This window comes from Chlorocebus sabaeus, chromosome 8, assembly GCF_047675955.1.
Source record: "Chlorocebus sabaeus isolate Y175 chromosome 8, mChlSab1.0.hap1, whole genome shotgun sequence".
NCBI lineage: Eukaryota > Metazoa > Chordata > Mammalia > Primates > Cercopithecidae > Chlorocebus > Chlorocebus sabaeus.
This window is the reverse complement of record NC_132911.1, coordinates 133,993,394-134,008,626: the sequence shown is the minus strand read 5'-3', so window position 1 is coordinate 134,008,626 and position 15,233 is coordinate 133,993,394. Positions and strand designations below refer to the sequence as shown.

Here is a 15,233-nt window from a genome sequence, read left to right as displayed (position 1 = left end):
TAACCACAAAAAATGGTAGGCTCCAGCACTGTAGAAGAGAGGCTTGGAAACATAAAAGGATTTCAGAGTTTCTCACTCACATCTTTTGTTACTATTGCAGTACCACCTCACCTACCAATAGGTTACTTCTCTAAGAAATCAGTGGTCTGTAATTTAACAGAAAACCTGGGAGGGAAGGCAGCAGACTATAATAGAAAGAGCGCAGGCCATGAAGTTGGACAGATACGGGCTTTCATCCTTGCTAATCCACTTCTTATTAGCAAGGTGACCTTGAGCTAGTTACTTCTCCTTCTTGAGCTTCCATTTTTCTTCCGTAACATGAGGATAGTGGTATTTAAAAAGTTGTTGAAGGGATTTAATGAGCTCATATCTGAAAAGGGTCTGCCAGGTTACGGGAGTTCAATAAATGCTTGTTCCTCTTAATTTTATTATCATGAAATTATTGAGCTGAATGGAACGTGAAAAAGCCAAAACCCTCAAGTACTTTATGGCCCTCCCGTCTCAACAGAGCTGGGAATCACTAGTCAAATGAAACTGGAAACCTAATATTCTCTTGTTTTTTAAACCCCCCAGGCCTTGAGACATTCTGTAGTATTAATTGTTAACACATTTTGCACCCTGGTGCCTTCATTTTGCTCCCTAATTTCTTTATATCCAATAAAACACTAACTTCTCATTAATGTAGATAACTAATGGTCATGTAGTTATGACCAAATGTTGTTTTAGGTCTTGGCTTAAGTTATATACCTAATTTATAACTTCTGCCATTAGCATTTTTTTCAGCGAACTCCTACACTGTGATAGGCCCTTATATTTGATATTAGCTCTTTCGGGAGGTGAGTGGGATAAATAACTAGGAGATGCCACAAAGCGGGCTTCTCGGGTGCTGATATTGTCGTTTCTTGATGCTAGTGGTGGTTACATGGTAAAGTTCACTTTTTGATAATTCATCAGATGCTGAACTTAGGATTTATATACTTTTCTGTAGGTATGTATTTATATACCAATAAAAATATATTTAAAGTATTATATACAAGGAGGTTCACTGAAGCCTTGGTTGTGATTTGGAAGAGCAGAAAATAAAAGGGATTTATTAAATAAACCATAGTATATATATAATAGAACACTGCACACCCTTTTAAAAAAGAGAGAAACTCAAGTAGTCTAGGTCTGAGTTTGAATCCTAGCTTTGTTATACTTGTTCAAGTCAAGTATATTATTTAACTTCCAGGAGTCTTACATTTCCTTACCATAAATTAAAAAAATAATATCTAATGTGCAGGGGATTGTATGGACAAAAGGAGAGACCATCTAAGGCCCTTAATACACTGCCTGCCACATAGTAGGTGCTTAACAAATGGTAGATGGGGGAAAAGGACAGCTAGATGAATGCTTGAGTGCCTTCTCTATTTTAATTCAGTGATTCCACATATAACATTTGACCAGCCTGATTTTATAAAGAGCTTAATGAGAACCATTATTTGTCTCAGGAAGAACCGTCAGTTCTCTGTAATGTGATGATGGTTTGTGCCTGAGGCTCTACACTTGTGAGCTGCAAAAAGGAGACCTTTGCTTTACAGCTGTGAGATGCTGCTGTATTTACTGTGCTGAAGGCCCCCTCCATGCGACTCTTTTCCAAATGTTCTCCCTCAAGATGCATTTCATCCCTTGGCCACAATGACCACATCACTCAACAGCTCATACAAAGGCTCCTCTACTGGGGGATATGCTTCTTCCTGTTCTTTAAAGGATTTCCTTGATCACAGCTGCCCTGGGTATGACAGAAGGTAGAGATTGTTCCTATATGGATGTAAAGAGGAGAGAGTTCAAGGGCTATATGTGTAATTTGGGTACAGCCTCCTCCAGTAGACTGCACCCTCTTTGTGGATGGGAGTGGCACAGCTAACTGAACATTGAATCTCTCCAGTCTGGATTAGGGGTTCTGTGTGCCCTCTTTCTAGGTTTGTACTATTAGAGTAGCCTCTATTGACATATGGTTTTAAATTTTAAATGAATTAAAATGTAAAATTCAGTTCTTCAGTTTTAGCCACATTTCAAGAATTTAACAGCCGTATATGACTAGTGGGTGCCATATTGGATAGTGCAGAAATAGAAACTTCTCCATCATCACAGGAAGTTCTTTTAGACTGATACTGTAGGAAAACATGTATCCCATTGTATTGCAGTTATTAACCATCTCTCTTGGAGTAGATAATGAGTCTTACCTTTGTTGAGTAGGATCACCCGAAGAACTCTTAAAAACGAAAACCCCGTCTCTACTAAAAAATACAAAAAAACTAGCCGGGTGAGATGGCGGGCGCCTGTAGTCCCAGCTACTCGGGAGGCTGAGGCAGGAGAATGGCGTGAACCCGGGAGGCGGAGCTTGCAGTGAGCTGAGATCCGGCCACTGCACTCCAGCCTGGGCGACAGAGCAAGACTCCGTCTCAAAAAAAAAAAAAAAAAACGAAAACAGGAATCTCTCAGACCCTTACCCTAGAATTGTTCCAGAGTAGAGCCTAGCTATTGAGATTAAAATATATGTTATTCCCCAGCGGATTCTAACTTGCAGCTAAAATTAAGAACTGTTGCACTGGCCTATGAGCTTTTTGATAAGACTAGTACTATGTTTTTCATCTTCGTAGTTTATGCATTTGTCAAGGTAATTTATTAGTTTGTTCAAAAAGGTATTTATTGAGCACCTATTATATTCTCCTGTTCTGGGCGTTAGGTGTTTGGCATATCAAAGTCTCTGCCTTCATGAATTTTACAATCCAGTAAGGGGGAGATAAATGTTAATCAGATCATCAAACTAGAAAGTATTTATAACGAGAAACTAGGAAGTGCTATAAAAGAAAGCTTACAAAGTGCAAAGGGTGAAATAGGAAGAAGGATCTGAGGTAGTATGAGGAAGGTACTAAGGGAGTACCACTTGGAGGAAATGATATTCGTTGTGTACTTAGGCTGTACTAGGCTAAGCCAAACAAGCCAATAAGGTAAGTACCATTGTTCTCATTTTATAGATAATGAAACTGAAGCTTAGAGAGCCAGAATAACTTGTTCAGGGTACCATAACTGGCAAATAACAGAAAGAGAGCCCAGCTGCCCCCAGCTTTGCTCTTTACAGGTACTCTGTATTTGTCTTCTACCTAACACATGGCAGGGGCTCAATAAGGGTTGAATGAATCGCTACATGTTGGCTGGATGGATTACTACCTGGGAAGCTCTCTGAGACTAGCTATTAATATTCACTAATCGTGAATATTCATGAATGGATCCATCAAATGGAAACTCCCAGCATTGTAATCTGTGGGATGACTTTGGTGTTTCCCAGATGAGACCACAAATAGTTTTACCATGGTCCTGTCTCAGAAATATAGGGACAAACTCAGATCCCTCCAGGTTCCTCACAGACTATTGAGGCCTGATAGGGTTTCTGCAGTCATGAGCAAGTATAGTATAGCTGGGTTTGTGGACAACACTATGACATTTAATTCTTTAAAAACGACTAAATGAGTAAAACAGTGGTGTTGCATAGCTTTCCATGATACATGCTCAGTGGAATCCAAGCTGTTTCCCTGCAAGGGCTTTTGGCCTCATCCAGAGAAACCACAAGAAGCTGAACCCTGCTATCTGTTTCCCAATGCATTTTCATAATTTTCTTGTTTTCTCACAATGCTTAAGTGATACAAAACCCATGTGATACTTTTTGAACATTTAAAAAGCATTTCTATATTTCTGGTTGGAGGTTACCAATCACTCAACTTCACAAAGTGATTTGAAAGATGGCTAAACATTGTGAAGCTTGTTACTCTTAAAATGTGCTATTTTTACACATAAACTTTTATCAGTACTAGTACACAGTATAAAAATGAGGGGTTTTTGGTTGTTGTTTGTTTTGTTTTGTTTTGTTTTTTTAACAAATTGTCTCCATGCAAGCCCTTTAGTTTCAAGATTGTTCTGGGAATTTGTGTCTCACTTTTCCTTGTTGTGTATGAGGACATTTTAAAAAACAAAACAAAACTCAATTCTGTGAACTGCTTAGACCAATGGAAAATTCTCCACGCTATTCAGTTTTCCTGTGTTATTCTCTAAGTTTTGAAGTTTTAACATTATTAATCTGTGAAACAGATTGTCGTTTAGGAAGTCTGCCTTAGTGGTCCCTCTCCCTTTTCCCTTTTCTCCCTCCTTTTGCCCTTTTGCTAATGTATGATTAAAATGACTAGTTTCTTGGGCACTGTGGAGGTTTTAATTTATTGTAATTCTTGGGCGGTTTTCTTTACAAAGATAGAGCCTAATCCCCCTTCCCCTTGAATGTACCACCAGAGTTATTAACTCCCTTCTAACGAATAGAATGTAGTAGAAGTGATGCCATGTGATTTCCAAGGCCAGTCCATAGGCAAGATAGCTTCCACCTGGTCCTTCCATTCTTTTTCTGATCATTTTCTTTGAAGGAAGCCAGCTACCATATTGAGGATACTCAAGCAGTCCTGTGGAGAACTACCACACACTTGCCAGCTATGCAAGTGAGACATGGAAGCAAATCTAACCCCAGGCAAACTTTCAGACAACCGTAGCCCTGGCTGGCATCTTGATCTTGATCTTTATGAGAGACCCTGGGTCAGTACAGTAGGAGTGGGGCTGGCATTCCCTCGGAAGCATAAGCATGTGAATGCACATAAGTCAGGTGTGGCTTGAGAAAAGAGCTTACTGTTGGCTTCTCAGTATTATTTAAAGAACACAGTGTGACACTTTTACAAATGGAAGCATGTGGTTCATAGTAAGCATGGGTATACTGAGTTTTCTGTTCTACCAAATGAGTTAGGTTGAAAACATTAATCTTTTTGAACAGATACATTCTCACACAACACAGTTACAGGTATACACTTTTTTCTGGGAATAGGAACTCAGGATATTCTGCTACTAGGTCTTTTTCTGTGTTAAAGTTTTGGCTTTTTTTTTTTTTTTTTTTTTTTTTGCTCAGATTAAATGAACATATTATTATATGGCTGGTTCCTTAGAATGTATGCCAGGATATATTCAGAATAAATGATAGCTTATTGGTAACACATGTTGCCCCTTAGAATCTATAACATTGTTGGTCTGAAAGTTGAGGCTTGTAAATCCTTTAATGTTTCTGGGCAAGGAAAAAATGATAGTAGTATATAATTTGATCACAAGCATATGATGTGGAAGTCTTATTTTCAAAACACAGCTAAATTGTTATAAACAGTTTTGTAGCTTTTTCATTACAAGAAAGACAGCCATTGATTTTCTCATTTCCTTACATTTTTGTCTCCCATTCCCTTTCAGTTAGAATTAAGTAGTAGTTTTATAAGAGAGTATTTGTGTTTTTTAAGGCAAAAAGTGTGTGGTGTTCTCTCCAGTTTTTCAGTTTGTTAAATTATGTATTTTAAGAAAAAGCTCATAGTGCACAAGGAAATCTAGGATTTTAAAGGTAAAGTACTAAATTTATCAATGGATAGGAAGCAAATGCTTTTGTAACCAAACAACTTCATTTGAGCTATTTTTTAGTTAAGCATTTCCTCAAACTTGAAGGTATAGTGTGAATTCAGTTGTAACTAGAGTTGGTAATTAGGTTCGGTGTCTTAACCGTGGTGTCATGTAATGCTTATTTTAATCCTGCGGTGTTCAGTGGGGAGAATAATTCTCTTAACAGGCATATGTAAGAGGTATAATAGATTATAAAATGTCACAAGGTGTACAAAAGCAGCTTGTCTCTAGGAAATTTTACCTTTTTTGCTGTTTTCAAGTTTGTGGATAACCAGATTTTTTTAAAAATCTTTTTGAATTACAGTAAATTGATTAATAAAAATAACAATTCTTAAGCTCTTAAAAGGCTTTAGATAGAAATACCATGATTGAGCAAAATCTAAACAAATTTCTTTGGGCCTTCAAGGCATTTTGCATTCTTGTGGGTCTATTATTACTCCTTGGGAGGTGAAAACAAATTAAAATAATGAGTTCCTTCAGAATGGTCAAGGAAGGGTTTTTTTCCCCCCAAAAGTGAATATACTTACCCAGGAGAGCATTACTCCTTAAATTATGTGGGGATAAACTGGAGGGATTCAAAAGAATGCTGTTTAAAAATCAGTGTCTCTTTCCAGAATAATATTAAAACCCCAGGCTTCTTAGAAAGTTTCAATTTTTGGATCCTAGTTAATTGACTCGCGTATTCTTTTACTTGAAATTAGAAGCTATTCACTGCGTGTACGAGCCTGTGTATGCACTTCCTCTATTTTGCTGATTGTAGAATGAGTGCTCTCATTTTACTTAAAATGAGTTAATTTTTTAATGATGTGTGCTTCTATCTTTGGGGAATATACATCATGATAAATTAAGTAGTTTTAAATAAATTTGTGAGTACTCATCCCACGACCACTAGTTTGGGGTTGGTGTATTTTTTTTTTTTTTTTTTTTGGAGACAGGATCTCACTGTGTTGCCCAGGCTGCAGTGCAGTAGCGCAATCTCAGCTCACTGTATCCTTGACCTCCCAGGCTCAGGTGATCCTCCCTCCTCAGCCTCCCGAGTAGCAGCTGGGACCACAGTTGCATGCCACCATGCCCAGCTAATTTTTGTTTTGTGTGTGGGAGGGAGGTGGTGTTTGGTAGAGATGGGGCTTCAACATGTTGCCCAGGCTGGTCTTGAACCCACCTCTGCCTACCGCAGTGTTGGGGTTTACAGGCGTGAGCCACCACGCCCAGCCTAGTTTGGGGTTTTTTTTTTTAAGCCTTAGGATGAACAACAAATTTGCTCTGTTAAAGGTGAATATAAAAATGTGTTTCTATGCTTTAATGATTTATTTTGGTAAAAATAAATAATAGATGCCATTTGTTGAATACCTACTGTGTGCCAGGTAGAGTCCATTGTGCTTTTCAGTCTTCAATTAATTATTTTCACTGTTTACATAAAGATTCAGATTAATGACTGTTAGGAACCACCTTTGAGCCTTAAACAGACCCTTCTTGACAACTACAGTCAAGATTCTATGACTTTACCTATGTCTTGCTGCCTCTTATTTCCAATTGCATTTTCATCATTCTTAAATGGTTTATGTCTCATCAAAGTAGGATTGTATTTTCCTGTATAAAGCTGTTGCACTTAAACCATGGCAAAGAATCTGCCCTCTGAAAACAACCGTGCCATGACAGCCTCTAACAAGCAGTCATATGTGTGTGTTTAATTTTATTTCTAGTTCACATGTCAACGTGAATTTTTATGTCTATTTTTACGACTGGAGAGGTTTCTCCAATTAAGCCTTTAGCAAAAAAGAATAACTACCTATTGATTTTGTGATGCCCCATTTGGGTATGCAAATCAAGCAGATTGTGCCTGATTCTGAAGTGGTTTTCACTGATAATCAGTACCATAAGACAGAACATTTAGAGGTTGATAGAGGATGACTTTGCTTGGCCAGTTTGTCTGTTGCATTCACAGGCAACAGGGATATTTTCAGATCTTCCATGTCTCGGGTAATTGATCAAACATGTACTTTTTTCTTTATGGAGAACAGTATGGGTGCTGAGGGGACTGGAACACCCCGTGCTGATTTTTCTCACTGGTGTTTTCTGGTTTCTTCCCCCATTGTGAAAGTGCAGTGTGATATTAATGTGTTTACTGTAGAAAAATCAGATGAGCTAAAAGAAAAAAATAATAGGCACGTGTCTTTTTAAATTTTTTTTCAAGTTAAAGGTTTGTTTTTTCCATTATTTAGATCCTTTTTGTTTTTTTTTTTTTAACTCAGGGTCTCATGCTGTTGCCCAGGCTGAAGTGCGATGGCATGATCTTGGCTCACTTCAGCCTCGCCGTCCTAGACTCAGGTGATCCTCCCACCTCAACCTCCCGAGTAGCTGGGACCACAGGCACTTGCTACCATGCCTGGCTAATTTTTGTAGGGACGTGGTTTTGCCGTATTTCCCAGACTGGTCTTGACCACCTGGGCTCAAGCAGTTCACCCACCTTGGCTTCCCAAAGTGCTAATTACCATTGTGAGCCACTGCTCCTGGCCCATTGTGTATATTCTGAATCACAAACACACACTTTTGGAGTACCCAGCACATCTGTGTTCTCTGTGGTCCTCATTATCTTACTTGTCCACATTTGAGGGTGATGCCTTTTCCCAGAGTTCTGAAGTGGAGAAACCTAGTTGAGGTCATGTTTTGGGGAGTGTTCTATGCTGCCTGTACAGTGAGGAGTTGGGATGCTCCTAGGTAGAGAGCTGGGATGTGATCTCTACTCTGACAGGAAGTAACTAAGTATTTCTTAACAAGTCCTTCATTTCTCAGGACCTTGGTTTTTCTACCAGTGAAACAGAGATGATGATTTTTTTTCTGGTCTGTTTATGAAATGAGATGAAGATACTTGGTAGCCTCTAAAATGCCCTGTTTATACCCAAAGGGGAGTTGATAGTTTCTAACAATACCGCATTTCTCTAGCAACTGATCCAAAGAGACCTGCCCCTTTTGATCGCACATGTGCTGTTGCCCTTCCCTCAGACTCGCCAGCTGTGCACCCAGAAAGGGCAAGAAGCTTTGTCTTCAGATACAGCTAACGTTTCTTCTAATTCCGAACATTGTGGGGTCATAGATAGACCCCTTAGTAAACCTCAGAAAGACAACACACGTTATCTGAACCTAAAACAAAAAATCTTACAAAGCAGAATATTTCAGTCAATTTCAGGGGTTTTTGGAACCTCTGACATTGAGATCAGAACCAGTGATTTATATAAACAATATGTTATATGTAATATGTACTATGTTATATATAGTATAATATATAATAATATATAATTGATTAAATAAACATACAAGCATTGATTGGAAATGCTTTGAAATGTTTTACTGACAGAGATTGATGATTAAATATAATTCGGAGAGTCCAGGTGCAGTGTGGCTCACGCCTGTAGTTCCAGCACTTTGGGAGACCAAGGGAGGCGAATCACTTGAGCCCAGGAATTCGAGACCAGCCTGGGCAACATGGCAAAACCCCATCTCTGCAAAAAAAAAAAAAAAAAATTAGCTGAGCATGGTGGCATGCACCTGGGGTTCCAGCTACTCAGGAGGCTGAGGTGGGAGAATTGCCAGAACCAGTGAGGTCAAGTCTGCAGTGAGCTGTAATTGCACCACTGCACTCCGACCTGGGCAACAGAGTGAGATCCTGTCTCAAAAAAACAACCACAAAATATAGTTTGCAGAGCACTGGTTCAGAGGGTAGCTGCTCAGGCTGAGTCCTGTCCTAGGCTACCACCTCATTAGCAGAACAAGAACCCAATGAGGTTTTATTATCTCGATTTTACATATAATTTATAAGCCAAGAAACTAACTCAGAAGGACTTAAAGGTCGTACCCAAGGCCATAATTCTAAACACTAAATAACCTTTGTATCCCATTGTAGGTGCTTAGTGAAAGTTTGTGAATTAGTAGTAAAATACGGGGTCCTATTTTTAAACACCTATTTATTTAGAAGGGTTGGCTCCATTGGGTGGTTATACTGTGGAGGCTGAAGCAGGGGAGGAATTGGTTGTGTCTTTGCTACCTATTTTAGGGGCCAGATCTCAAAGCATTGCAGTTACCTACAGAGCCATCAGTAAACCAAAGTGTAATGTGTACTACTTCTGGCAGGTAGGAAGGCTGTATGATGAAGCCAGAAGAGAGAACATTTCTACTTCTGCTATAGGAGAGTGATGTTCAGGTGCTGTTTAAATCCTGAGTAATAGCCCTGTGGAACTCTTTGGGTATCTTTTCTTGGGGCTCTGTTATTTAATGGATTTGTCAGTGCTGCAGAAATGAAAATATGCATGCTGAGTTTCCAGATAACACCCCAGAGGCTGGGGCCAGACTCTTGCTGAGGCTTGGCTAGGACTTTGAAAGAACAACTCCAAATTCAAAATGACCTTCAGAAATTGTAGAGATGAATCATCCAAAGTGGCATGGAGAAAAGCAGTTTTAAAAAATGTCCACAAGGCTTTCTGCCTCCAAGGACTTTGTCTTTAATCTTAACAATAGACTAATACAGTTAGTGGTGGTGGGAAAATGTAAGGAAACAGAGACTCAGGGAAGTGAAATAATTTGCTCATAATCAGCAGTTGTTTCCAAATTAGTGTTATAGATAAGAAAATAAAGAGCTTAGATCCAAAAATCCAGCCCTCATTCCCCAATAATATGGTGTCTGTAAAGTTAAAACAAATTTTTTCCGGGTCACAGGACAGGCGGCACTAAGTTTATGGATTGGTGTGGCAAAAAGGATCTGAGCAACTATCTGATGATGAACAGGAACAGAGGGCAGTGCTTTTAAAACTAACCTATCATGGCACTTTGGGAGGCTGAGGTGGGAGAATTGCTTGAGGGCTGGTTTTTGAGACTAGCCTGGACTACATAGTAAGACTCCATCTCTTTAAAAAAAAAAAAAAAAAAAAGCCAAGCGTGGTAGCGCATGCCCTAGTCCCAGCTACTAGGGAGAGGCCGAAGTGGGAATATCACTTGAGTCCAGGAGATCGAGGCTACAGCAAGCTAGACCATGCTGCGGCATTACAGCCTGGGCCACAGAGCAAGATACCGTCTCTCTTAAAACAAAACAAAATCTTAACCTACCTAGCTCTAGATTGAAGGTGGTAAACTCTGAGGCAACCAAAGACTCCATGTTAGTTTCTGTTTATCTCAGCCCACCTAAGCAAACACTGGCTTCATTATTCCTGAGTACTTTATGGTACCTGTATGGTATGCTGCTACCTCTTGCCACACCCCAAGTCTACTTGTTAAACAACTATTCATTTTTCAAGTTTCTGCTCAGTTATCTTCTCTTATGAAACCTAATCCGCTCCATTCAAGTGTCGTCTCTGTGTTCTTTTTTTTTTATCAAATATTAAATAGTTGCCTTCTATAGGCCATCTTAAATAGCAGTATGTTTTCATACAGAAGAAAGAAAAAAAAGTTAGAACTCCTTCTCATGCCATATAGATAATTTCATTGCAGATGTATTAAGTATTTAAATATTGAAGTGAATAAAACTTTAAAAAGTTCAATAACTTACTTTCATAAACCCTTTCCTGTGCTATATAAACATTGTTTTGGGTTAAAGATTAAGTGTTTTTAAAAATACTAACTATTAGAAGGCTTAAGAATATAAGGCAGGAAACCAAAAAAAGTCTTTTGCATACAGATTGATATATATGATTACATGACATTTTTAAATTTCTCTATGGCAAAGGGCACCGTTAACAAGTTACAAGATAAATGGAAGAAATATTTGCAACACATATTATAAAAGTTTCTATCCCTTGTACAAGACATTCTTACAAACTGATAGGAAAAATACTAGCATCGGAAAACTAAGCTAAATATGTAAACAGGCAGAAAAGGAAATGTTAATGGACAATAAAATACAAAAAGATAGGCTTACTATAGTCAATTTTTTATACACATGTGGCCAGAATTAAAAAAGAACAGTAACATCTATGTGCTGATATGGTTGAAGAGAGTTAGCCCCTGTTACATGTGCATTGCTGCTGGGAATGTGAATTGCTTTAACCAGCTTCTCTGGAAAGAATGTGGCAATATTAATTAAAATTTGAAATGTACACACTATCCCCCAGCAATCCTGCTTTTGTGAATATATTTTTCCAGCGGTAAAGTAATGGCGTGTAACAGCTTGTGTATAAGAGTATTTATTGCAGCATTGTGTTTTGATGGCAAAAGCTGCAGAAAACCTAGTATCCTCTCAGCAGGGGGATTTGTTATGGAACATAATCACAGTTAAAATAATTAGATTTACTTATATTAAATTTCATGATTTTTATTCCATAGGAAAAAAGCCATGGTGGTTGTGTGTAATATCCCACTTACTTTTTTTAAAAGGGAGAAAGGGGTGAAAACACCTATATTTGTGTGTCTGTGTGTGTATGTATGTTTTTTTAAATCATAAGATGTCACTGAGATACACTCCAGATTATTAACTTTGCTTATTTTAAGGGGATGGGATTGGAAAAGGGGAAAGGAAATTATAATTTTATCTTTATATATCTCTGTAATAGCGTATGAATTATATAATTTTAAAAACAAATAGAATTAAATATTTTATAAGTGTGATTAGTGCTACAAAATATGTATAGAATAATATAAAAAGAATTTGTCACTTCCCCTTTTATGGCAGTGCTATGATTTATGTCACATATTACATGGGTTTATTATTACATTATAGCTCACTGTATTTTATATGGATGGCACATGGCTGCTGGTAAGTATTTTTTGCAAGAAGGAAAAAGGCTTGTTTTATGAGAATCCACTATATGCAGTGAGCATTTTACTGAGCACTCACTATGTGCCAGGCCCAGCACTGGGAACTGAGCATATAACTATGTAAAGCTGGGACCCCCAGCTTGTCAAGAGGCTAAGAAGAGAATGAATAACTGGATGCTTGGTAGGTTACACTTACATTGAAAGTCAGGGTGAGTCCTGAAATTGTGATGGAACTTATAGACAGGAGAACTTTGGATAGGTTTTATGACTGGAGTGTAATAACGCACGTATCCCAGCTAGCCTCTGGAAGATTTTTCTTCGTTCATAAGGATAAGATGATAAACACATGTTTATCATGTGTTCCTCTGGACTCTTAACAAAGAAGGAGAACTTGCGTAAAGACCTTGGATGAGAGGCTAGGCTCCCAGGAAAGAGTATGGGAAATTAAGGAAGTAAGACTCTGGAGTGTGGAATGGTACTTAGCATCTTATGAACATCCACTGCATACCAGATACTAGATGAGGCACTTCATAGTTTTTCTCATCTGTTTCCCTTAATAACCCCATCAAGTAGGTATTAATTACATCTTAGAAGACAGAGTCTGAGATGATACATAAATTGGCCTAGATCACAGTGTATAAACAGAAAACGTGGAATTTGATCCACAGTCATCTTACATGTCCTGGAATCCTCCAAAAAATACCATGTTTAAATTAGCATCCATTAGCATCAGAACTTCAGCTCTGAATTTTAGGGTATATGAAATTAACAGAAGTAAAGGTATTTTTAGACTCATGCCATATACCTTATAGTCATTGTCCCATTTCACGTATGAAGTTGAGGCCCAGATAAGTTAAGTGCCATTTCCAAGGTTATATATGCCCAATTAGAACCAGAGTGGGGATTCAGACCCCAGTCTCTGTGTCACTGAGGCCTGTGTTCTGTGTGATCTTTCACCAAATGATGTCTAGGTTTGCCTGGTTGTGGTTTGGAATGCTCTTTAGGATGGATTTATGAGAGTATTCTCAAGGCCTTATTATACCCATTAAGTAGAAATAATCCTTTGTGGTTTTATAATTTTTTTTTGTTTTTCCAAAAGAGCTTTTGTATTAATTTTGACACCTTTACCTGTTAGTGGCCAATCAGCAGGGCCGATGATGTTATTAGACCTGTTTTATATATGAAGAAATTAAGGCCCCTAGGAGCTTCAGTCTCCTGACGTGGTAGAGTCTGGAACTAAGACCTGGATTTTCAGGTTTCTCAATCACTTGGCATCTGGCTAAAGTTAAAAGACTTCTAGAGGCTCCTACACTTAACCAAGTACACTAGTTAGGAAGGAGCACGGGCTTTAGGGTCAGTGCCTGTCACTACTGCTTCTTATCTGTATGACATTGGGGCACCTTGCTTAACTACTCTAAACCAGTTTCTAAATTGTGAACATCGAACAAGATAACGCAGGAAAAATACTTAGCATACTTCTTGGCACATTAATCAAAAATTGTAATTGCAAATAATTATCTTTATTATTACTTTGTCAGTATTATTACAGGACAGGAAGTCTTGTTTTATTTACCTTTTTGTTCCTGGTATTTGTCATCAAGTCTTTCACATAGTGGATTCTGAATAGATATTGTGGCACACAATATTCTGGTATCCACGATAGTCTTTCCTGAGTGTGTCAGTGGAGAAGGATAGGTTTTGGAATCAAATGAAGTGGGATCTAATCCTTTCCTCACCACTGAGTTTCATTTTTCTTATCTATAAAGCAACTGCCTTGAGGGAGTATCACATGAGTTTCAGGATATTCACTGTGATTGAATCCCTCTACATAGTCAGTGCTTAATAAGTAGCAGTCATAATTAGAGTTGCTGAGAATCAAAGGTTAGGTTGGCAGGTAGTCCAGTCCAGAGGTTTTGTGAAAATTGCTCAGTTTGGTAAGATATAACACATGGTGTTAGTTAGACAAACCCGTCAGGGAGAGACCTATTCAATAATTGCTATGGTTCTGAAAGTTTTGAGGAAGGCCTCATTGGATGAATATACAAAGTTAGTTTAAAGAGTATTGAATTTTAATGTATTCCTAAGGTATTTGCTATTGCCAGTCCCTAGGGATAGAAACTCTTCTGTGTTGTCTGAAGCCTCTGCCTCCTCTCCACGGGGTAAAAGGCTGGCTCCAATGCAGTGGCCAAAGATGAATAGTTGGTATGGTTGTCATCATTGTGTCATTGACATTATAAATATTTATTGAGCTCATCGTGTACCAGGCACTTGGCATGCAATATCTTATATTTAATAGCATCTCTATGAGGTAAATGCCATTATAATTTCCATTTTCCAGATGGGGAGGATGAGGTTTAGAAAGATAAAGCTACTTGACCAAGGTACCACACAGACAGTAAATGATAGACTTAAGATTTGAACCTAGGCCTGTCCTACTTTAGGATGTGGAGTATAGGGGAGGGAAAAAACATTCTTGGCTGACATCTGCAAATTAAATGGACAAAAGACAAATTAACAGGAGAAAAGGCTTATTTAGTATGGACATAAGGAGCCTCACAGAAAAGAAATGAAAAACCCCAAAGAAGCAGCTAGGCCTAGGAGCTTATATACCATTTTAGCAAAGGGCAGAAAATTGTGGAGAAGTGACAAGACAGAGAAAAAGAGGTTTCTAGGAATTATAGGGCAGTAAATTGTAGGGAAGATAAATATAAGGGGGAAACAAATAGATGATAGGGATTATTTTAACAAGGTTTATTTATGCAGGTTCATCTTGGTGCTGACATTGCATCTCTTGTGACAAGGGTTTTTCTCCTCTTCCTAGAAAGGAGGTGGGGGAAACACTTTATAAAGGGAGATTTATGCCTTACTTTCAGGCAGAATATTTTCTTCTTTTTGTTTCCTTCCATTCTCCTCTCCCTTCTTCCTTCCTTCTTTTTCTTTCTTTTCTTTCCTTTCTTCCTCTTTTCTTTGTTCAAGGTCTC

The 15,233-nt window shown here is 38.3% G+C and overlaps 1 protein-coding gene across 4 annotated transcripts in view; it reads left to right on the top strand.

Moving 5' to 3' along the window:
• The window catches only part of ASAP1 (ArfGAP with SH3 domain, ankyrin repeat and PH domain 1), a 395,104-nt gene that overhangs the window by 203,380 nt on the left and 176,491 nt on the right, over positions 1–15,233 (top strand). The gene's annotated exons all lie outside the window — the stretch shown is intronic.